Source organism: Thamnophis elegans, chromosome 2 (assembly GCF_009769535.1).
Source record: "Thamnophis elegans isolate rThaEle1 chromosome 2, rThaEle1.pri, whole genome shotgun sequence".
NCBI lineage: Eukaryota > Metazoa > Chordata > Lepidosauria > Squamata > Colubridae > Thamnophis > Thamnophis elegans.
Window position 1 is genome coordinate 136,410,483 of NC_045542.1, and position 24,812 is coordinate 136,435,294.

The following is a 24,812-nucleotide window of genomic DNA, read 5'->3' on the forward strand; positions in this document are numbered from 1 at the left end:
ATCTCCAGCTGTTGCTCTTTGTCCACCAGCCATTCAGAGGTATATAAGGCATAGATATCCAGTTTAAATTACAGTAATCCATAGATCATTCCTCCTCTTTGAACTTATTTCACCTTTTATTAACCCAGAGAAATGCTTCCTTTTGTTGATCTTAGGTCATTTCCCCTTGTAGTCCCCTGATCTGTTTAAGGTTCAAACCTATTCCTATAAGGTACATTGCAAATTGAATGCTTACCTGCTTTTACTACAAGGAAGCCTACTTTTTTGTATGATCTAATTTTCAAGTAATCAGAGCACTGTTTGGTTTTTTTTCTCAAGTAATATATTTATGTCTCTACATTACAGGTAAACTAGACTACAGAATATATTAAGTTAGGCTTATCTGATGTGGGTGTCCTCCAGATATGTGGACAACCCTCTAGAATTTCTCAACCAGACCAGCTATTGCTATTGAGAAGTGTCCAAGATGGGAAGTCTATATTGGAGACTTCTATTTGGGTATTTGGAAATAAGGTTGATTTTTGCTTGAAGCACTTCTAGTACCAGTCACTATATTTGGATATGAATGAATACCTTGATATACAATTCCCTTTTTTCCTTAATAATGTGAAGTGCCTGTACTGCTTGTAATGTTAGTTTCTATCAGCTTGTAAAGCTGAATGAATATTTGATGTAAAGTTGGGTGAATATTACTAGCTTGTAGTATCTTCTGAGAGGGAGAAGGCTGCTAAAACTGAGATAAAAGTTGTATGCCAGATCAAAAAATAATTTTAAATTCATTTGCATTCTAAAGCCTGTTCCAATATATAGTGAAAATATCATCAATATATACAATATTTTAAGAGGGAGAGAATAGATTAGTTGATTTTCCTGTAATATTGGGTTATAGTGGAGATAACCTTTTCCCAGGTCAGTAACTTGAAGAATTTTATTCTAATAGGCAGATTTACTGGGAGATATGACTAATGAAAGTTATTTTTGTTTAGAATTTTATTTATTTTAGAAATTTTATGCCAATCATCTGATCAACTCTGAGTGGTATATGATGTAAAAATATAAATATTTTGTATTTTGATGTAAAAGTACAAATATAAATATAATAATCCCTTAATAATAGTTCACAAATTCCCAGAAAGCTTAATTTAATCAACTAATATATAGCTTACAATGGTCCTCAAGTTGCCATTGCTTTGTTTGTCAAATGTCATTTAAAAATAAATGTCTTCAGTGTACAAATGAAAAGGAGTTACGTATACCTCTGTATACATCATGTTCTATATAATGATGGGACAACTACCAAAAAGTCCTGCCTCCAGTCTATTCTGTTTCTACCTCCTATGGAAGACGGACTACTTAACAGACTTTCTGTTTTTCAAGTTTTAGTTCTGCTAATTTTGTAACAAAATCAAAGAAACTATATACTCTGTTTTTTCCCCTGTATTGGAAGCACCAAAGTGCTTCTGTGGTGAAAGGATTTGCCTGGGGAACACCCAGTTATGAGCTCCTTTTGTGTCCCTTGAAGTTGCCCACCAAAGTGGTACCCATTAATCTACTTGCAGTTGCCTGCTTTTGAACTGCTGGTTTGGCAGGAGCTGGAGCATGTGACAGGAGTTCACTCTGCTCCAGGGCAGCAATGAGTCTCAAATGCAAGAGTGCAGAAGCCCAGCTTTCCAAACTCATGAGCCAGCATGCTCCATTGCACTCTCTGTATATTCTTTTGTGATACATTAAATATATTATTAATCTCACTGCGCATTCAATAAATGTCTGAGGAATTAAATTAGTAGGAGAAAGCTATACAGGCAGAATTCCTTTCATGTCATTTAGCTGTCAGAGTCAAAGACCAAGCTCTTAAACTCCATTTCATTTCCATCTACCTAAGCCATCTGATGAATTTTACCCCACTTCTGGCAATGAAGTAAAATCTTTTCCTCAAGGTAGAGACAACTGATGCTTAGCATGACAGATTGTGTGATACACTCTGCTCTACTCTTCAAGGCAAGGAATAGCTGGAGGGTTCCATAAAGGACTAGCCAGGAAACATGTTGTCACCGTTTTTCAGTAGAATATGTAGACAATATTGAATTAATTGGAATTTTCTTACTCATTTACTTCCTTATTTAGCAAAGTATGTGTTTGCGAGTGCAAGTAAGCCAATTAGAGACAGATGCTATGTCAAATTGGGTTATTTTTGTTGTTGATTGATTAAGCATGCCTGGGATCTTGTATTGTTGCCCAGTTGTTTAGGCCTCCTGTATATGTTGCAATTCTTACAGAATCACCATAGTTGAGGAATTTCAGAAAAGCAAGCAAGAGACAAACCTAGCCCAAATGCCTTTCGTTGATCAGTCAAAAAGATCCAGTGGTACTTTTCTAAGTTTTATATCCTCCTGGTGAGGAGAAGAAAAAGGAAGTGTTTCTCAACTTTGGAAACTTTAAAGTGTGTGGGCTTCAACTTGCAGAATTCTACCAGCCAGCATTTGCCAAGGCTGAGAAATATCAATGGAATCTATTCTTCCTGTAAGAATGTTAAGGCTATCCATCTTCCAATCAGGTGAAAGTTGAGCAGAAACAGAGATGCTGACTTACTTGGTATCTCTACTTTTAAGGCCCCCAGTGGTCAACAGATTAAAATTAACAGATTAACAGAGTCGGAAGGGACCTAGTAGATCATCTAGTCCAGCCCCCAGCCCAAGCAGAAGACCCTAAACCATTTCTGACATATGACATCCAGTCTCTTCTTAAAAGCTTCCAGTGATGAAGCTCCCACAACTTCTGAAGGCAAGCTGTTCCATTGATTCATTACTCTCACTGTCAGAAAATTTCTCTTCATGTCCAGGTTGAATCTCTATCCATTATTCTTTCTCTCTGGCCTTCAGGTGATTTGGAAAATAGGTTTCCCCCTCCTCTCTGTGGCAGCCCGTCAAATATTTGAACATTGCTATCATGTCTCCACTGGTCCTTCTCTTCACTAGTCTAGCCATGCCCAGTTCTTGCAAATGTTCATCGTATGTTTTAGCCACCAGTCCCCTAATCACCTTTCTATTCTCTGCACTCTTTCTAGAGTCTCAACATTTTTTTTATAGTGTGGTGACCAAAACTGGATGCCGTATTCTAAGTGTGGTCTTACTAAGGCATTATAAAGTGGTATAAATATCTCATTTGATCTTGATTGTATCCCTCTGTTAATGCAATTTAGGATTGCATTGGCTTTTTTGGCTACTGCCACACACTGTTGGCTCATATTTAATTGATTGCCCACTAAGACTCCAAGATCCCTCTCACAGTCACTGCTATTAAACCTGGTTTCATCTAGTCTATTATGTGTACTTTTGGTTTTTCTTATCTAAGTGTAAGACTTTACTTTTCTCTACATTTAATTTCATTTTGTTAGATAGGGCCCAGGGTTCAAGTTTGTCAAGATCCATCTGGATTTTGAGCCTGTCATCTAGGGTGTTGGCTATTCCTGCCAGCTTAGTATTATTTACAAATTTGGTTTATATATAATGCATTGCTTCTGAGGCTACATATTGTTTTGCTCTGTCTAGAGATAGAACTAACTTCCCACATAAATAAATCAAACCTTCATCAGAGCTACTCACTGTCTTCCTCCTCTTATCCAACATGCATTGTTGTGAATGAATTTTCTGAATGATTGGAAGGAGCTTTTATGATGGCGGTTATATGTACAAAATTCATTCTTGCAAGTGTTCAGCAGGCATTCATCAAAAGACGTTGGCTTGCTACATATTTTCACTGATGACCATGGCACACCAACACAGCCCCTTCACTATTTTTTTGTGTGTTTCTCCACCACATCTAAATTGCCTTAGAACAGGTTGTTACTGCACATTTCTCCTTTGAGTCAAAATAAGAGTGCCAGAATTTCTTTTTTCCCCTATAGCTCAGAAGATTTTAACAATGCTACTTGAACACTGGATTTAAAAGCTTGTTCTCACATCATCAGTCACTTACTGATGAAGAAGATCAAATGTTAATAGGAACCATTGCAAAATGTTTTGGTCCTATAGGAAATATGCCATTCCCTAATTGTTACAACTAAACATGTGAAAGAAGCTACCATAGTACCTGTTTCTGTAGTAAAAGGATGTAGAGTACCTGTATCTTAGCAACAGCTATATGGAACATCTATTCGACATAATGTGCAATTGTTTGACTAACAGATGAAATCAGTGTCATACTGATGAATCACGTAAGACATTTGTACCCCTTCTGGTTTTCTCCCTCTTGTAATTAAGTTTTAATAAAGTGTGTGTGTGTGTGTGTGTGTGAGAGAGAGAGAGAGAGAGAGAGAGACAGAGACAGAGACAGAGAGAGAGAGAGAGAGAGAGAGAGAGAGAGAGAGAGAGAGAGAGAGAGAATTTAAAAATATAGTTAAACATATAGTGCACATCTACTGTCATGCTCTAAAAACCAAGAAAAACACATTGAGGTTCTTCTAAGCAGTTTCCTTTAATGTTTCTCACCTATAGACTGGCACCAATAAAAATAGGCTCTGAGAACTACTAGGGAGGAGTCATCTTAACTCTTTCCCTCCCAAACTATCTAAACATTTCTGTCTTTTGTTGCTCTGGAATGCACTCCTTCCCTCCTCGGGATCAAGACTGCATTCCACCACACCTACTTCTGACAATGAGAAAATTTAAGAACTGCCCTCTGCTTCTTTTTCCATTTTGATTCCAGCACAGACTAGAACTCAGTGCATGGTTGACGGTTGCCATGTGTCTCCCCACATATATCTAGTACTGGGCATTTACTAAAGCAATTCCCTGAAATTACAAATAGTTTGATATTAAAGATAACACCAATGAACCTAGAATTGAGAATATACAATAGTCTGCAACAAACTAAAGCTGGGAATCAGGAGCTAAGCAATAATCAATAAGGAGAAAAACTGATAATGGAATCAATATTTTTGACTATGAAGAAAGCCAGAAATCGGATACATGTCACAAAACCAGGAGCCAGGAGATCAGTGTGAAGGGCAAGCCAAAAAATACAAGGAATGCATTAAATCCAGGAAGTCTTTGTTGCTTAGGCAACAAAGAAACAACACAATCAAGAAGTCCATCTATAGTGCTTCTTCTGCAGGATAAACTAGAGTCCTCAATCTTTCAACTTCATCACAAGTAAGCAGTTGAAGAAATTTAATATATAACAAAGATTCAGTTTGTGATCAAACCATACCTCAGTTCAGGGGTGGGTTGCTGCCGGTTTTACTACTGGTTCGGAACCCATGGACATCAGGTGTGTGTTGCATGTGCGTGTGTGTGCTATTCAATGGAAATTATTCTGCATACATGTGCAGAACAATCTACAGTGAACTATGCATGCACAGTCACTAAAATCCAACATGGTGGTGACATCAGTGAGGAAACTGGTTCGGGGGCGCGTCAGGCCTGGGTCACTGCCGGTTCTGTGACCCAGGCCTGAATTCCACTACCAGTTCAGCCAAACTGGGCCGAAGTGGCAGCAACCCACCTCGGCCTCAGTTGCAACATTTTCCTACGTGCTGATATATTCTAAGAATACCTCAATTATACTCCACCTGGACAATGGTAGCACATCTGCTTCTAAAAATACATTTAAGTAGTTTGTATCTTTAAAAAGAGTATATGTATTTGCAAGTGTCTATTTCTTCCTCATTTGCCACATCACCATCTTTCTGACCAGGAAGCTACTGAATAACTGAGTGAGAAAAATCAGCAGTTGTTTTTAGGGTTGGAGAAGGGTGTGGGGATTCATAGCTTAAATTCACCACATGAAAGACACTTGTTTAACTGTTCTTTAAACATATTTTTGTCATTTTAGAAACAAGGCGACATAAGATTTTTGTCTTTGCAAGCATTTTGAAATAGGCTTATTATAGGCACAATTTATTTGTCTAGTTGGCCCATAAAGTGTCTGGAGAGAGAGAGAGAGAGGGAGGGAGGGACAGACGGAAGGAGGGAGGGAGGGAAAGAGAGAGAGAGAGAGAGAGAGAGAGAGAGAGAGAGAGAGCTGTAACATCATCATGTTATGACTCATTTCTTTATAAATAGCCCTTTGTACAATTGCAGCTGTGGGCTCCATTGTCTCTCTTACTCTCCTGTTTCCAAAATCTGCAACAGGCAGGTGATTCCATTTTTTGTATGCCCTGAAAAATGACCTGGAAAGAAATACACATCAACCACAGGGATCCCCCCCCCCCATTTTGCTTAGACTTAAATTTGATTTAGAATTTCCCAATGCAGATGACAAATATCCCAGAAACACAAAGGCCAAAGACTCTTGGGAAGATACATAAAAATGGACTTACATTCATATTTGCATTTTGCGGGAATACATGACCTAAAATATCAATCACTTTTTGACATTTGCATTTTTTTAAAAAAAATATTGGTATACTCTAAGTCAAAATGCAAACAATCTGTGTATATTATGGTGAGGCATAAACAATGATGCTAGTGATAACATACAAGTTGCCTGATATTATTATATAATAATAACATACAAGTTGCAAGATGATTATGGAAAACAAACGTGTATACCCTCTTTCCCCGGATAATAAGACCAATCAGGCTTTTAAGCACATGCACTAAAATAAGCCCTCCCCGAAAATAAGCCTTCCCCTAAAATATTTAAATGCTTGTGCAGCCAGTCCCTGCCATTTCCTGGAAGGAGGGGAACATGCCCTACACACACCTGCCATCCATGCAGAATGGCCTCACAAAGGCCGCTCCCACAAACCCTAGATACCACACCCCTTCTCTTAGAGGCAGCCGCAAAAAAGAGTGGCAGGCCCAGCAACACTAGGGCTGGCAAGAATGTGCCAGAAACAGAGACATAACGCCTGGCCCTCTCTGGATCAGCTGATCCACGGGTCAAAGTTAAGGGGCCTCCTTCACCTCAAAAATAAGACCTCCCCAAAAATAAGACCAAGAAAGAAACACGGTATTTGGCCAACTGATATCAAAGGCTTGTGCATTTCCATGCAAAAGACTGGGGGGGGAGGGGGAAGAAGTCAGAAAGGAATCCAAGTGGCCCTTTTTGCCTTTCTCAACTGAAGACCAAGTTTCTTCTAGATGTAATTGGATTGGCTCAGAATCATGCCAAACAATTTCCTTGAAAATTGGGAAAGAGCTCTGCTTATTTTTGAACTGAATTCTCGGTGTCGTTTTTCCTACTTCCACATCTGCACACTTCCTTCCTTTCTCCCACACTTTTAAGTCCAGGAAGAGAAAGGCAGAAGCAAGAGAAGTATCTTCCCTTTTCATATCCTGGTACATGTCAAGATGTTCCACAGCAATTAAAGCCTTATGTATTTTTCAAGAACTTCAGAAGCAGAGCAGAGTATAAAAATGCCCAATTAATAGGGGGTTGCCAGTATTCTCAATATAGGGGTGTGAAGAGAGAAACCTACCCTTTTCATAATTCCCTCTGAAAAAATCGAAGTAACAGGTTGGTATTAAGAGCTGAGAGGAGGTGAAGGTAAAATATATTGTTGTATTAGCAGTAGAAAGAGAAAGGTGGAACAATTCTTCAGACTAAAATATTGTGCTAAAAATAATTTAAGGGTCATGATGTTCAACTCGTATTGGAAGAACACGGAAATCAAATGAAACTATGAACCTCAAATGATAATAATACATGGCAACAGATAGTTCCAGGATTGATGTTCAGCATCAGGTATCTACACTGTAATATGTGAAGGAATAAAATAGCTGATAGAAAATATAATGGCTGGAAATATGAATTAGAGTTAGAATACAATAAAGACAATCTATAATCATCAGCAAGTTAGGGAAAGGGAAGTGGTAATAGGGCAGAAAAACAGAGTTGGAAGAGACCTTGGAGGTCTTCTAATTCTATTCCTAGCTCAGGAAGGAGACACTATACCCTTCTGGACAAATGGCTATCCATTCTCTTTTTGAAAATCTCCAGTGATGGAGTACCCATAACCTCTGAAGACAAGCCATTCCACTGGTTTATTGTTCTCACAGTCAGGAAATTTCTTTTTAATTCTAGATTACTTCTCTCCTTGATTAGTTTCCTTCCATTGCTTCTTGTCCTGCCTTCAGGTGGTTTTGGTATGAAATGATGCAAACCCTCATGTCTTGCAAATGGCATCATGACACAAATATGAAAGGATGATTAGGAACAAATGTGAGAACTCTCCATCCTTCACCTTCATCACTTCTGAAGATTAAATGGATATAATACATGGGTTTTGGGCAACAATATGGAAGTCCTTTGGCATTGCTTTCTTCCAAGTTATTTTTTCAGCCGTTTAGTCTAGTCTCTAACCAGAGACTTCCTGGTTGTCTCCCATCAAAATTCTAACCTAGTCTGACCCAGCTTAGCTTTTTTGAAGTCAGCAAAAGTTAGCTAGGTACAATATATTCTTTACAAATGACATTCAAATGTGCTCTTTGGAGAGTCACAGATTCCTAGACTTTTGCTATTATCTAAGAAAACAATGCTTTAAATACATGTAGTGTCCAATATGAATATTTTCAATAGATTTAAAAAAAAAATCAGTTTCTGTTTCCTGCCATTTTCTTTTCCATCCCATTTCAACCTCGAGTTTTAAATGCGCTCATTTAAAGCAGATTAAAATATTCAATTGCTATTTTCTGTTTTAGTGGGATAGTGGTGAGCATGAATTCACAAAATCTCATTCACATTCATGAGGAATATCAATAAAATATATGAAGAAAACATTTGGGAAATTGCAAATCTTATTAAGACTGCTCCAACATTATATTTTTTACCTCAGTATATTGCCCAAAGTGGTAAAATTGACAATAACATCTAATCTGAGTTCTATATTCAGTAATATTAAAATGGCTCTGGAAGAGTTAGTGAAAGCATCTGTGCTTGACATAAATAACTGTATATATTCTTAAGAGAATTAAACTAACTAATTAAACTACAAGAATTATTTACACTGCAAAGAATAAACTTGAACTCCTTCCAGTAATGCTGAACAGAGGATCTCAATAAGTCCACCCCAATCAATAGTTGTGGAAAAAAAAATGAAAAACCAAGTTTGAATGAGCTTATATTGATTAAAATAAAGAGCCATGTTCACAATAATGCACATAAAGCATAAACAAATATTTGTCTCCTGCCAAGAACTGTATACAAAATGCTGTTTATGAGATATCTTTAATTCCAATAGAAGGGAATATTTGTAGTTGAATTGTGGAGCCTTTGGTGTTCTCTGAGGTTGATGCTATAATATTACTTAGTTGGATAGTGAAAAATCTGCAAGAAAACAACCAACCGCAGAGAGCACCAAGGGCTGCACAGACCTTTAGTTATTCATTCAGAAAGCTTTGTATAAACTTATAACTTGAGGCTTCTCTGAATTTTGAAAAGAACCTTCTCCAGAAAGGCTCTACCAAATCATCTTCTATTATTATTGCTACTACTCATCCTACCATCACAAGTGGTTTCCCTATAGTGAAAATAGGTTTTCCTACAATGATAAGACTTGTAATGATTGTCCATACTTTCCTGGCTCTGTGTAATTTCTCCTCCGGGTGCCATCTACCAGCCAATGCCACCTGGCTATTACCTGGGGGAGGGCCTTCTCTGTGGCAGCTCCGGCCCTCTGGAATGAACTCCCTGCAGGGATTCGGACCCTCACCTCTCTCTCCAGGCCTTCCGAAAAGCCGTCAAAACCTGGCTTTGCCGACAGGCCTGGGGGTGATGAGTTCCCTCCCCTCTCGACATGTATGGTTGTGCGACTGTTGTTTACTTTTATTATTTGTATTTTGTTTTTTATGTTCCCCCTTTTTCCCCCCTTGAATTGTTCGCCGCCCTGAGTCCTCCCAGAGAAGGGCGGCATACAAATATTAAAATTCTGTTCTATTCAGCAGTATTGGATATCAATCATGGGATCTTTCTATACTGACTTTGGAGCTTGGGAATTGGACACTGACTCCACTGGTTCTCCTTTCTCTGCCAGTCAGTTTTAGTGATGGGGAAAGAGATTGAGCCCAAGGCCCTTGTTTTGATGGGTCCTACATGGTTCAAAACTGTCCTCACTCTTATTTAATATCTATGAATGGTCACCACTAGCAGTGGGTTTCACTTATTTTTACCACCAGTTCATCCTGTGCATGCACACTCGCTTCACATACACGAGCACCGTCCATACATGCGCCTGGCCTTCTGCATATGCACTTTGCTCTTCTGCGTGCCTTCCACACATGCGCCTGGCCTCAAAAATGTGACTAAAAATGATGACATAGAGCTGGGGGAGGGCAGGCCCACACGCAATCTCCGCTACCAGTTCACCCAAACCAATCTGAATTGGCTGAATACCACCTCTGGTCACCAGCATAGATCATTGTCCACACAGGATCAACGAGAATGAGCTGACAAAGCATAATATAAAGACACCTCTGCCATAAAATCCCTGTCATTCACAAATACACTAAAATGGGTAGTAACAAATGCATCATAAATTATACAAAGAACCCTAGTTTCCATTAAACTAAATCTACACAAAACTGCCTTTGAGTCTGAAGGAAACACCTGGCAATCATATTCCAGAAAAGGCCTCAGAAAAGCAGGATCAATATCATGAAAAGAAATTCCAAATATCCTGACGTTAGGTCCCAGCAGTACAATGCAAATAATTGAACAAATAATTTACATTATTTACATCTATATTCAACATATTGAATATGGGGAATTCAAGTCAACATTTTCAAAAATTACACCTGAGCGTTTAAAATGCGAAACCAATCAAATTGGAGAACTATGCAAACAACAATTGAAGACCTTCCAAAAATATCCCGCCCAACACACACCTAAACCATCCCTATAGTCTTAGTTTGAGAAAACCTAAAACCCCAAGCATTATCCCATTGTTCCAAATTACAAAGAGCAATATTCAATAATCCAACCACTTCCCACAAATTCTCATTCCTAATCCAAATTGCACAATCATTTGTAAAGATACTAAAATTTACGCTTTGAGGTAAAACCTGAGGTAAATCACCATTACATTAAACAAAGAAAGCCTTAAGGCTACTCTGAGGAACACCATTAGTCATTTCCTGGAGGTTAAAAATTGAATTCCACATGCTAGCCCAAATCCATCTACAAAGAAAGGGCCACCATAAAAATCTTCCCTGGATTTCCCTTTCATATCTATACAGCAAACCCTCATGCCATACCAATACATACAAATCCAAGAATACCACATTCACAAAAGCCTTTGTACAGAAGGCTCTCCAAATATCAGTTTCCAATCGAAACACATGATCCTAAGTTCCACATTGCCTCTTGAGAACCACATTGAAAATCCATAAGCAAACAATGCTTATCAAGGAATGCCATTAACTGTTTGTTCAACATACATTCCATAGCTTTACATAAACAAGACATCGGTTGATAGGATTCTGGAACTGACTCACTGGGCTAATAATATCCACCTTTCCAGAATTAGGCAAAATGCTGTTTTCCCACACCAGATTATAAAACGTTATCAAAATTTTCAAAGATTCCTCAGGCAAATTTCCCAGAATCTCATAGGTGAGCTCATTTTACTCAGGAGAAGACTTTGAACCTAAACCCAAAGCTCTGTGAATCTTCTAAAAGGAGGGGGAAAACCCCACCCTGTCCTGATCTAGGATTAGTTCTCCAAAACAACTTCTTTATGCTGGTCAAAAAACCTTTTCTGATACTGTTCAAAACTAGCTGGCTAATTCTCCATGCACTTACATATTGAAAAACAGTTGCCAACTAACACCCCCCCCCCAACTTCATATTTTCATTCATTGCCAAAACAATCACCACAAAGGAAGAGCTACCCTCCTCCCATCTTCCCAAACCTGTAGTTCTAACAAACCACCATGCAACTTTTTAGACCATCCTTTGCCCAACTGAGACTCTGTCTCCATTTGCCCAACTGGATGCCATTGTCAACACCCCCAAACCACATCCTATTTTCACTCTCTGTGAGTCAATTTCTTCTTCCTTTTCCCTACAATATTTTTTTTATTTGTAAATCATCTAGAATCACTCAGGTGAGATAAACATTAGATAGATGGATAGATGGATTGATAGATAAGATAGATAAATGATAGATAGATAAAAAGAAAGAAAGAAAGAAAGAAAGGATAGAAAGGATAGATAGGATAGATACATGATAGATGTATTATATCTATCTATCATATATATATATATATATATATATATATATATATATATATATATATATATATATACACACACACACATACATACACACCTACACACACAGAGAGAGACATATATATGTGTGTGTATTTGTGCTGATAAATTATATATATATGTAGAGTTGGTTGCAATGGTTACAATTGATTTCTATGTGGGACAAACATCACATCAATTAAAAACCAGGATCTATGAACACCATGTGGCAGTCAAACGCCACAATCCCAAAATCTTTAATCTCTACCCACATCAACACCAAACAACACCAGTTCAATTGGAACAACACAAAAATCATCCTACCACCTGCCATGCTAATGAGTTCATCGAAGCTTGGCACCAACATAGATGATAGATGTAGATAGGTAGGTAGGTAGGTGGATGGGTGGGTGGGTGGATGGATGGACGGACGGACGGACGGACGGACGGACGGACGGATGGATGGATGGATGGATAGATAGATAGATAGATAGATAGATAGATAGATAGATAGATAGATAGATAGATATTCTGTTGTGCCCCAGCCATCTTTTAAATTTAAATCCCTTTCTATCTGCTACAGTGGTGGGTTGATGCTGGCATTACTGCCAGTTCAGTGCGCAAAAAGTTTTGGGAGCTCTCTCTCACTTCACTCGCTTTTAGGTGCATTTGCATCGAAAAAGGTCTGTGCATGTGCACAACCTTAGAAAAGGGGAAAAAATGAATTTCTGCAATGAAGATTGTTCTGCACATCCGCAAAACCAAAACTCAAGATGGCAGCGCCAGCAATAGAACCTGTTTGGGAGCATGGCAGGCCAAGTTACCTACTTGGTCAAACAGGTCTGAACCTCTGATCTGCTACAAATGACCCAACTGCATTCTATCTCCATCCCTTTTGTTTCCTCAGAAGCTTGGGGAGCCTTAAGCTCTCCAGGTTCCTAACATATATATGGAAAATCAGATGGCTAGAGGATAGTACAATTAAAAAATAGGATATTTAAAGCAACAGCTCCCTTTACCTAGATAAGTCCCTAAGCACTTTTGTTTGATTAGAATGTTATCGAGTAAAAATAAGTGTAACCTAATTTCTTTAACCTATGGTTAAGAAGCTCAGGTGGAAATTTAGTTTAAAATTAAATAACAAGGAAGGAGCCTGATAAAGGTTTTTGTCTGAATCTTCCAGGAAAAGAGCAACAAGAGGAAGAAAAATTAAAAAAGACCTTTTGATGTTGGGGAAGTGAATTATCCAGGATTTTAAGAAGCAGTTGATTGTATTCAGAAATATCGGCTCAGAGATTAATCTTGCAGATTTACGTTGTAGTTTAAATTTTATTTTAGAAATAAGCATCCCTTAATTGGCACAACTGTTCTTATGATCTAAACAGTAACTATAAAGATAGCTATCTCAACATCTGTTTGTTCAAATTGTGATGCATGTATGTATATTCATTTGTAATATGCGAGATAATGCGGTTCCTAATTTGGGGTATTTCCTGTTTTAGTCTAAAGTATATTATTTTTTGTTTACTCTTTGAAATATTTACTGTTTGTTTAATGCTATATGTACAGATTTATTGTAAAGCATTTTGAGCGCTCATGAAGAGCAGGGACAATTTAAGAATGAAATAAGCAAATGTATATTGTTGTAGATTTGAAAAGGGATGCAATTTGTTCAGTTTACCTTCTAGGATAAATTTGCAGACTTTTTTCTCTCCCCTATAAAGACAAAAACTGAAATGCTATTATCATTCAGTGTTTCTGTTCCTCAGAATCATGAATTATAGTTTATTAACAATAAAAATGCATTATGCAAGTGAGTAAATTTGAAGTGCATATAAATGTATACAAAAATACATGACATTATGTCTCTTTTTTTCCCCCTATCTCACATAACTCTCATTGAATGACAGGTCACAATTTTGTAGTTTTTCCCTAATAAAACTCTGCCTGACTTATTGTGGACTTTGGGACCTCTATCCTAATTTTATAGATTGCATAGTAAGCTGCTCCTTCCTCCAGAGATAGTATTCTAGACCAGTTCTAGACAACCGATAGCAAAAATTTTGAGTAGTTTGGAGAACCAGTAAATACCACCTCTGACTGGCCCCACCCCCATCTATTCTCTACCCCCCTAATTGGGAGAGAATGGAGATTTTGCAGTAACCTTCCCCTGGAGTTGGGAGGGAATGGAGATTTTACAGTATTCTTCCCCTGCCACACCCACCAAGCTACATTTACCAAGCAGAAATGGTATTAAAAATTTTGAATCTCACCACTGCCTCCCTTCCTCCTTCCCTCCCTTCCTTCCACACCTTACCTTACTCTTTATTCTCCTCTCTAACTTTTCTTAAATAATTCATTAAGCATAGGTTTTCCTGAGGACTTGTTAACATAGTGAACAAACTGTACGTTCTAGTACAGGATGATATTCAGTCTGGGAAAGAAATAAACTGACAATTCTAAGAATATAGTTGATAACAAGCTAACTGTTTTGTATAACAAGTTGCGTAGAAGACTAGGCCATAAAAACTTTTTTGGTTCCAGTATTTCCAAATAAAGTCTGCTCTGAGAACTTTATGAAGCACTTAGATTTTTATTTTTTTGGGGAAAAAGGTTCAGTTGGAGACTTTGAATAAGCCTTAGTCTGCCCTTTTAAACTTGTTTACTAAGATGTAAGCCCCTTTAAACACATGCTTACTTCCAAGTAAGTATGAATATGGTTGGGGTGCCTGAATGTGCTAAATATTCCTTGAATAAATTTTGTTTGCTTAAGCTCTTTTTGAAAAATGGGAAGATCATTTCCTTCTGAGGTGATATCAAGCACTAGAATCAATGCATAAATTAAAACAAACATTCTTTTTAAAATAACATCAGTACCACTTAACTCTATGCAGGCTGAAATGTGTTTATTAGGGCTGGGCATGCTTTGGAGATTATTCAGAAATTTTCTGATTCCTGCACAAATACATTTTTCATCTGCTATTTTTAAAGGAGATTGACTTTCCACACAAGTCTGCCAAATGATGCCACAAAGAATCAATTCATGTGATTCTTGAGGATACATCTGCACACATATCCTTAGGATATACAAAAAAGGAATTTAGGTAAAGTTCAGTGGTGGGTTTCAAAAAATTTTAGAACCTCTTCTGTAGGTGTGGCCCGCTTTGTGGGAGTGGCTTGCCAGCCATGTGACCGAGTAGGAATGGCTTGCCAGCCATGTGACTGGGTGGGTGTGGCCAACTTGTAAAATGTGATGAAACTCACTTAACAATGCTCTTGCTTAGCAACCAAAATGTTGGCTCAGAAACTCTGGCATTGAAGTGTGCAAGTCTTAAAGCTGTCAAGTTACAAGACCCTTGCACTCCTAACTAACCCTTTAGAAAAAAAACCCAGGGGTGTTCAAACTTGACAGCTTTAAGACTTGTGGACTTTAACTCCCAAAATTCCTCCTCTCGCTCTTCATCTTGATGATGTGTGGACGGGTGGGGGGAAGGAGCTGGAACTGGTTCTAAATGGCACTGTAGATTTGTGGAACCTCTTCTATAGAAGAGGTTAGAACTGGCAGGAACCCACCCCTGGTAAAGTTGCTCCAATTAATTATGAATCATTTATTTATCAAGCATTTCATATCTTTAATGGAAAAAGATTGGATTTGCAGTTGTTCATACAACAGAACTAAACTTCCATCTCCAGAAAACCTGGCATTCATACAGAACAAAAACTAGTGAGAAGGTGATTTTTTTTTTTTTTTTGCTATTTGCTCATTCATATTTTCTTAGTTGGGGGAATAATGGCTAAGCAGTTATGAAGCTGAGCTTATCTTCTGGAAAGCTGACAGCCTTGGTTCGAGACCTGCGTGCCATATGACAGGTGAGCTCCTCTTCTTGCCCCAGATCCTGTCCAGCTAGAAAGAATTAAAATGTGACTAGATGAATAGGTACCACTTCAGTAGGAGGGTAACAATATTCCGTGTTTTGCTGCGCGTGCTGCACTGCGTGCGGTGTGATGTCATGCTGCCCACGTAATCGTGGAAATGTCTTCGGATAACGCAGATAACCTCGGCTAGGAAATGAAGATGAAGACACACACACACACACACACACACACACACACACACAGAGCGAGTCAGATATGACTGGATAGAGGAAACATTTATTTTTACCTACTTTCTTGGTTAAATGTGTTACTGTAACTTTAAATGTGTTATTTATAAAATGAGAATTATGTACAATACAGCAATTGGTTAACAATTGTGAGATTTATTGATTTATTTAGCCATCCTTCTCACAAACATCTGGTGTACAACAAGACTAAAGCAATAAATATCTAATATCAATACCAATATCAAAAAGTATAAAAGCAGCTGAAAGAAAATTAATAGGCAAAGGGATGTTAATAGTACTGGAACCACCTCATCAGTTAAATTATGGTTAAATCACTATTTATGTAACTTTCATTAGTTACCATTACTAACAAAGAAAGAGCCAGTTTGGGGTAGGGAATAAGAGAACAAGCTAAAAAGTGTGAGACTGTGAGTTCTTGTGCCACCTTGGGCACAAAGCCAGTTGAGTGACTTGAACCAGTCACTTTCTCTCAGCCTTAGGAAGGAGAAAATGGCAAACCACTTCTGAGAAACTTTGCCAAGGAAACTGTAGAATAGTGTAGGAAAAGTGGATATTTGTACACCTAGTGTAGATGGTTATCATTTCTGATAAGTGCTTTTTATTAAAAAACCATACTTTTTGAAGATTTCAAGAATTAGTCTACAATATTTTTATTATTTGCAGAAAGATTCACTTTTCCATACTGACTCTTATTTTGGTTTATGCAAAAGCTTGAAATCAGCCCATCTGCAGAAATACACTGTTCTTTCTAACTTCTTCCTAAGCTCTATTTATCTGTTGACATTTCTTATAGGAGAAAGTAGGAGTGTCAGGGTTCCAAATAGCATCCAAAAGTAAATTAGAGTCCAAGGCAAAGTATTGCTCAAAGTTCCAATTTATTAAGAGAGCCATGTTGGCACATCTGGGAAAACCTGAATCTGAAAGCTTTCCAGTTTTCTCAACCCAGTTGAAAGTTCAAGATTTTGCCCCCCCCCAACACATGTCCCTCACATGGTCCAATCTCCCACTGCCATGCTGGCAGTTCTACCTATCCAGTTCTGATCAGTTGTAGAGGTGCAGAAACAAAGGATGACCTTGGCTTTCTAGAAGCAATTTTGTTTTGGCTACATAGCACCTAACTCCGTACAATTCCATATCCCATTTTCCCACAATAGAAAATACATAGTAGAATAATAGAAAGTGTGGCAGGCCTGAGATCCACAAGAAAATATGGCTGCAGGCAGGGAGTTCCTGAGGCAATCTCTTCATTACAGTATTATACTATTAATATAGTTGATGACTCAAATACTATTTAGAACTAAATCAGATCTCCTATCAAAAGTTGTTCAGCATCCCAAATCCTGAAAAATGATAGTTAGGTGCTCCCACCCCTTATACTTTTTCAGAATTTTATAATTAAATTCAAGTTCCTGCAACTCTGAAAAATGTGCAATTTCTCTGACTTTTGAATATGATCAAAATTTTAATGCCGAATTAGATTTCATTATTCTATTTGCTTTGCTAAGTCATGCTGCCTACTATGAATAAATTTATCCCAAGTTTTCTAACTTAAATAGAATTTCTCACCCAGTTTTGAATGTCAACTTATTCTGGGTCACTGAAATTATTGATATTTTGTTCTGAAGGGAGTGCCTAACTCGATAAGCTCAGTTTTGGGTACATTTTAAACTTTATGGTGAGAAAATATTAGGAATAGGCAATATTGGAGGGGGAAAAGGTTCAGTTGTAATGTAGAGTGAACTGATTCCAAACGAAATGGGTCTAAAAGTATAAGTCAAGGAATGTATTTACAACTAGAGTTTGGCATGTTGGAAAGGCTTTCTCTGGTTTATTTTTCTTTTTTTCCCCTGATGTCAAAGCATTGTTCTGGGAGGCAAGGGAGAACAATGAAAGATCAAAAGTGGGAAACACATAACATGTTGCTTAAATCAAGTATGATTAATAGCCTCTTGCAAACCTTTAAATGCAATACTGTACTGCTAAAAAAAAGAGGGATGGGTTTGTCTATCCCATATTCCTTTTATGTCTGAAACTAGAATAACGCTATACTTTAATTTTTACTCCTTTGTTTCTATTCCAGTTCACATCAGAACATAACAATTGCATGGAATGTCTATATAAATATATTTCTTTCTTCACCTTTTTGACTTAGATGTCTCTGGCATTTTTTCCACTGTAGAGACATGGTTTTTAAATCAACTTTTCCTATCTATATATCTCACCAAATGGAGTCCTTATAATATTCTGTTCTAATTATATTTCTCAAACAATTTAGCTAAATTTTTGAAAATCTAGTGTTCATTCTTTTTCTAGACATTTTTATGGTGGGTCCCACTACCAAGTTACTCAGGTCCTTATAAAGTTTAAAGATTTTTTAAAAAAACGGTTTATGCCATATACTGTAAGTAATTGGCAGGGGATTCGGGAAAGACTAAAAGGAAATACTTTTTTCACACAGGATTAACGTCAGAAATCAATGCCATAAGGGATTGCCTTGGCAATAGATGATATAAAAAGGGATTAATAATTTATTGGACTGGGTGTATTAATGTTTACTCATCATGGCTTTATGCAACAGGCCAAACAGTGGGCATCGTGTGGAGTCCTTGGTGCTCTCTGAACTTGTGTTTTTTTTAGCTTGCAGATGTTTCATTACCCAACTAGGTGACATCATCAGTTATCAACATACGAGCGCTTTCATTATCATCATCATTATGATTAGAGCATGGTGCTACTTAGTCAGGCAATGAGATGTCTGCAAGAAGACAACCAAGCTCAGAGAGCCCTAAGGACTCCATAGTTCAATCCTGAGCTACAGATATTCTCTTCTAGTGGGGTACCTTCTCTATCCTGTTTGTTGTCTTAATTTACAGCCAATGAAGAGGGTAGGAACTTAGAGAAGCTGAAGTATAATGCATTATGAGAGAATCAGGTTGGCAAAGGAGCAATTGGTAGTTATCATGTGACTCTTTCTGTTACAGATTGATAGCTTCTTATCTTGTCTGGTCAGAAAATAGAATTGTGTGACAATATTTTATTATACAAATTAATTCCTCCTTGAAAGTTTGACAAGTGGTGATACCAAGACTGGATGTGCTATTTTTCTTGTTAACAAGACACATATGCGTGAACAGACAGCCCAGTATTCTCTGTTGCTGAAAAGGTCACATCTATTTACCCCTAATGAATAGATGAAAAGATTCTTATAAAATAAAATAGAGTTAAGCTTCATGGAAATATATCAGTTGTTGTATTAAGAAAGGACCCTGATTATTGCTACATACCTAATAGTAAAGAATGAAGTGAATGTTCTAAAATGTTGGATTGAAGGATGTAATGAATTATTTTAACCGCTGAAGCAAATATTACCTGAACAATAGACATTTTATAAGAGTTGTAGTTTTTCTTTTGTTCTTCTTCACCTAGGATGAAATGAGGTTTTTTTTCTCTCCTTGTGATAGGGAGTGGTTCTAGGGTTTTATTGGTTACAAGAATAATGTAAGCTTTGATTCCTTGCCCTACTTTTGAATCAGTAATTATCTTTTTATTTCAATCTCATCATATTTTATTTCCAGGGGGAAAAATGTCCACAAATCCCTCTTTTTCACTAGTTTGTCGTCTCTTAATTTATGACTTGGGTAAAAAGCCGCCAACATTTTAGACAAAACACTTGCAAATCTCTTTTACTCACAACCAAAGAATAAGTCTTAATCAGTGATCAATAGCTCTAGTTGATACATTTGCAAGCATATTGTGATGATATTCTGGGTAACAACAAGGAAGAAGCTGCCTTGGAAGGCATTGTGTAACTAGGTCAGATACACATGCTGTATTTCCTCCAGATAATTTAAAGCAGGGGAGGGGGAATGGTTCCATTAACGTTTATGCCATATTTGTATCTGATCAACAGCTGTTGTAAAGCTTAATCCTTTGGTTTAGCAAACAAAACAAAAGGGGAAGGTGAACTCCCAGAAAGCATTACTCTAATGCAAATTGCATTGAATGAATCAGAATTGTAGGAATTGTTGAGCTGTTCGGAAAGAACTTTAGCAACGGTATCATCGGACAGGAAGAATGAGAAATAACTCCAGGCCATTTATATTCCCTATACACTCCCGTGAATGACTTTATCATATCAGTATTGGGTTTCACATGCTGGATCTTGTCAATCTGTTCAGACTGGCATCATTCAGCAGATCTGTGTAAGATTCAGTATGCTTCTGGTGAATTATCTCTCTTTCTGAAACTTCCTATGAAGAGGGGAGAGACAGCCAGTTTGGTGTTGTGGTTAAGGTATCAACTAGAGCGAATGGGGGAATAGTTGCTCAAGGTACAGTGAGTTCTAGTCTTGCCTTAGGCACCAAGCCATCTGGGTGATCTTGAGCAACTATTCCCCTTTCTCTCTCTCTCAGCCCTGAGAAGGAGGACAAACCTCTTCCCACTAAAAATGCAGGGACTTGTCCGGGCAGCCTCCAAGAATTGGACACAATTAATAAAAGAATATTTGTAGCTCCGGGTTGACATGAGGTGCTTTCTGAGCTTGCTTATTTTCTTGCAGGCATTTCAGTACCCAAACTACGTAATAACATCAGTGCTAATCTGATCACCAGTACTGATAGTGTTACCTAGTTTGGGTAATGAAACATCTGCAAGAAAACAGGAAAGCTCAGAGAGTACCAAGGACCCTTCATTGGACACAATTGAACAGAAGATTAAAAATGAAAAGAATAGATGAACAGGTAATCAATAGATTAATATTCAGGGCCATAAATAATTCAAGATTGGTCTCTGTGCCCTGCTTGCTCTGGCTAGAACAGTCTGCTTACTAATTCTGGAGAACGGGTCTTTGGCTTATCCCAACTCACAAGGTAGGCAACCTCTGTTTGTCCTTTCTCATTCAGCATCGAAAGTTCTGTTTTCTAACTTCTAGCATCAAAAGTGGCACTGATCATCCATCCATTGCACTGTATTGCACACTTGACAATGCCTTTGCTTCAATTGACTATTATGTGCATGGCCCACCCGGTCTAGTCCTGGTCACGGCATTCCACTACCCTTGCCCTGAGTTGTTGGCCATTTGAAACAATGAACCTGCCAGGTCTTCTGAACTAGAGTCCAGCAACATTTTAGCTTGTTAAAATTCTCCCAAGGACTTGCCAATTTAGATAGTGGAGAATGGCATCTGTATGGAATGTGTATATGGCCCGAGATGAATTTGATAGAAGTTTCTCCTTCTAACTCAAAGGGCAGTGGAACAGTGCTGTTTGGCTTCCATCGTTGGTCCACCTATGACTATGAACATCCCTTCCAACTGTAGAGAAAGAGCAGTGGTTAGAATGTAGTATTGCCAACTAATTCAGCTCACTACTAGGAGTTCAATCCTCACTGGGCTCAAGGTTAACTCAGCTTTCCATCTTTCTGAGGTCAATAAAATGAGGACTCAGATCATTGGGGTCAATATGCTGATATATATAAACCACATAGAGCAGAGCTGTCAAACTTGTGACCCACGAGCTGGATGCATCTCGCATTGGCCACGCCCAGGTCCTGTATAGTGAAGGGGAAAAAAGTCATGATACGTCATGACACTGTGACAACATGAGATTGACACCCCTGACGTAGCAAGTGCTATAAAGCACCCTGAAGCAGTATATAAATATAAGTGCTATTGCTATTGCTATATGATTCTATGTTCCCCTGACTGCTTCTGCTTCTCAGTCAGTCTCCTCTTGGGGGCAGAGCCAGATTTTATTGATAATGACAAAGACAAGTGTGTATTTGTGTGTGTGTGCAAGACCAGGTGAATATAAACTATCATTTATTTAATGTGTTGATTGATCATTTATCTGACTTTCTGCCCTATGCAAGTCCAGGGCATCTACTAAGAACCACACCACTTTAGGGTTCTCCTCATTATTTATTGGAGCTCTGAGCATTGCATTTTTTCAAATATGGAACCTACAATAAGAAATGAGGTAAAGAAGCATCCTTTCGTAGCCTTCTATTCCAATGCTCACTTTGGGGCACTTTTGAATTGAAAGTGAGGAAAACCAATGAGTGGGCAGTAGAGAGAAGAGGTCTCTTTTAAAGCTTTTTTGATTCAAGGCCGCCTGGAGTCAGAAGTCAGCAAAATGTGTAAAGAGATAGACTATTCATAAGTGTCTGTGATCAATTAAGAAAAGCTGTACACATAAAAATAGGAAGAAGGCCTTTTAAATGGAGATCGCAGACACTCTACATCCTTTCTTCTAAGAGCTCTATGGAAAACTATATCCCACCCATTCCACTCAGCAAGTTAAGTATGAGTGTTGATTGTTGAGGCACTAATGTTTTCTGCAGCAGGACATAATGTATATGTTAAAACACATTTCCTGGGCTGAATATGAGAGAGAGTGGAATATGTTTTTCTGTTTAACAAATAATGCAGGGAAGCCACATCACAGAATCCATTTCTCTCACATTTGCTTAAAAAAAAGAGAGAGACAGGATCAAGGGTTGAGACTGAGAGAGTAGGAAAAAGGCTTGAATCTAACCCTTTTCCCCTTGGAAATGATATTATTAAAATAATAATCATTACAAAGTGGAAATCTTAGCTACTGGTAGTTGGTACTATCAGATCCATTACAAGGACATTTTTTTTATGACCGGTGAGGAGAATAAGCATCTCCTCAGAGTATACAATGAGGGGAATTCCACTACCAGCAAAGGAAATGATGTGAGCTTCCTCTGAGCGAGAAGGCCGAATGTTAACAATGGACTTCTATGCGTCTAGACCTTCAATGTGCTGAATCACTTTATTGGAGCTTTTACTGCAATTAGAGTATTGTGTTACTCTGGGAAATGGCCTTCCTTTGTCTGGCATGGAAAGTCCTTTTCCTCTTAAGGATTCAGAATTCTTCTACATCCTGGTAATTTATATCAGTTGAGTAATAGGCTGCATCGAGAATTGTTCTCCAAGGCCAGGTCTTCAAATGGCAGATCCGGTGGGAAGAAACACCGAAAGGTTTCCCTAGGTAATAAAGGAAATATCCAAGCTAGCTTGATTAAAACTTAGCTCTGCTCAGTTTTGTGGGATGTACTCTCAAGAAAAACTAAGAAATAATCCATAGTTTTCACAGCATCATATAATTTTGAATTAGAGAGCCGAAGTGGCGCAGTGGTTAGAGTGCAGTACTGCAGGCCACTTCAGCTGACTGCTAGCTGCAGTTCAGCGGTTCAAATCTCACCGGCTCAAGGTTGACTCAGCCTTCCATCCTTCCGAGGTGGGTGAAATGAGGACCCGGACTGTGGGGGGCGATATGCTGACTCTGTAAACCGCTTAGAGAGGGCTGAAAGACCTATGAAGTGGTATATAAGTCTAACTGCTATGCTATGCTATGCTATGTGTGTTTGTATGTGTGCGTTACTTCCATATATTTTGTTAGAGTCCTTGTTTGTGCCCAATTTCAGTGCCCCTACAGGATATGTTAATGATGAACTAAACACAGCAAACCAATTATTAAAATTTAAATTACCAACGTACAGAAAATATCAACAATTCATGCATTCAAACAAATAATACTTTGAAACTGACAGAATAAATCTTTTTGTGATGTAGGAATAACAGACGAGTTGAAAGGGACTTGGGGTTTTTCTATTCCAATTCTTTGTTCAAGGAGGAAACCCTCTACCTTGTCAGATAAATGGTTGTCCAATCTCTTCTTAAAAACTTCCTGTGTTGAAGCACCCGCAACTTCAGGAGGCAAGTCATTATGCTGATTATTGTTCTAACTGCTAGGAAATTTCTCCTTAGTTCTAGATTGGTTTTCTCCTTGATTAATTTCCATCCATTGCTTCTTGTCCTGCCTTCAGGTGCTTTGGAAAATAGGTTGACACTCTCTTCTTTGTGGCAGCCGTTTAGATATTGGAAAACTGCTATCATGTCACCTCTAGCCTGTCTTTTCATTGAGCTAGGCATACCCAGTTCCTGCAACCGTTCTTCATATGTTTTAGCCTCCAGTCCCCTAATAATCTTTGTTGCTATTCTCTGCACTCTTTCTAGAGTCTCAACATTTTTTTTTTATATCATAGTGACGAAAATTGGATGCAATACTCCAAGTGTGGCCCTACCGGGCATTATAAAGTGGATATAAGTAGTCAGATAGTGGTGTCAGTTCACTACAGCAGCTCCAGCTAGGGAATTAGCTGGAGCAAAGCTATGGCCAGTTTGAAGTTATTACATTTGAAATGAAAATGTATTTTTTTACCTAGTAATACTGTTTATAGCTGTATTCTTAGAGTTCTGATTAGGCTCACTTGATTATTTTATATAAATAATGTAAGTTTGCTTTGTTATGATGTAGGCTGTTCTGGATCCCTTTGAAAGACCAACAGAAATTATTGCTACTATTTCAAGAGTAAGTCGTGAATTGTATATAACTGTCCTGCTTTTAATGTGACACTTTGGTAGTGTCACATTAAAAAGAGAAAGACTGGCAAAGAAGGAATAAAGTTCAG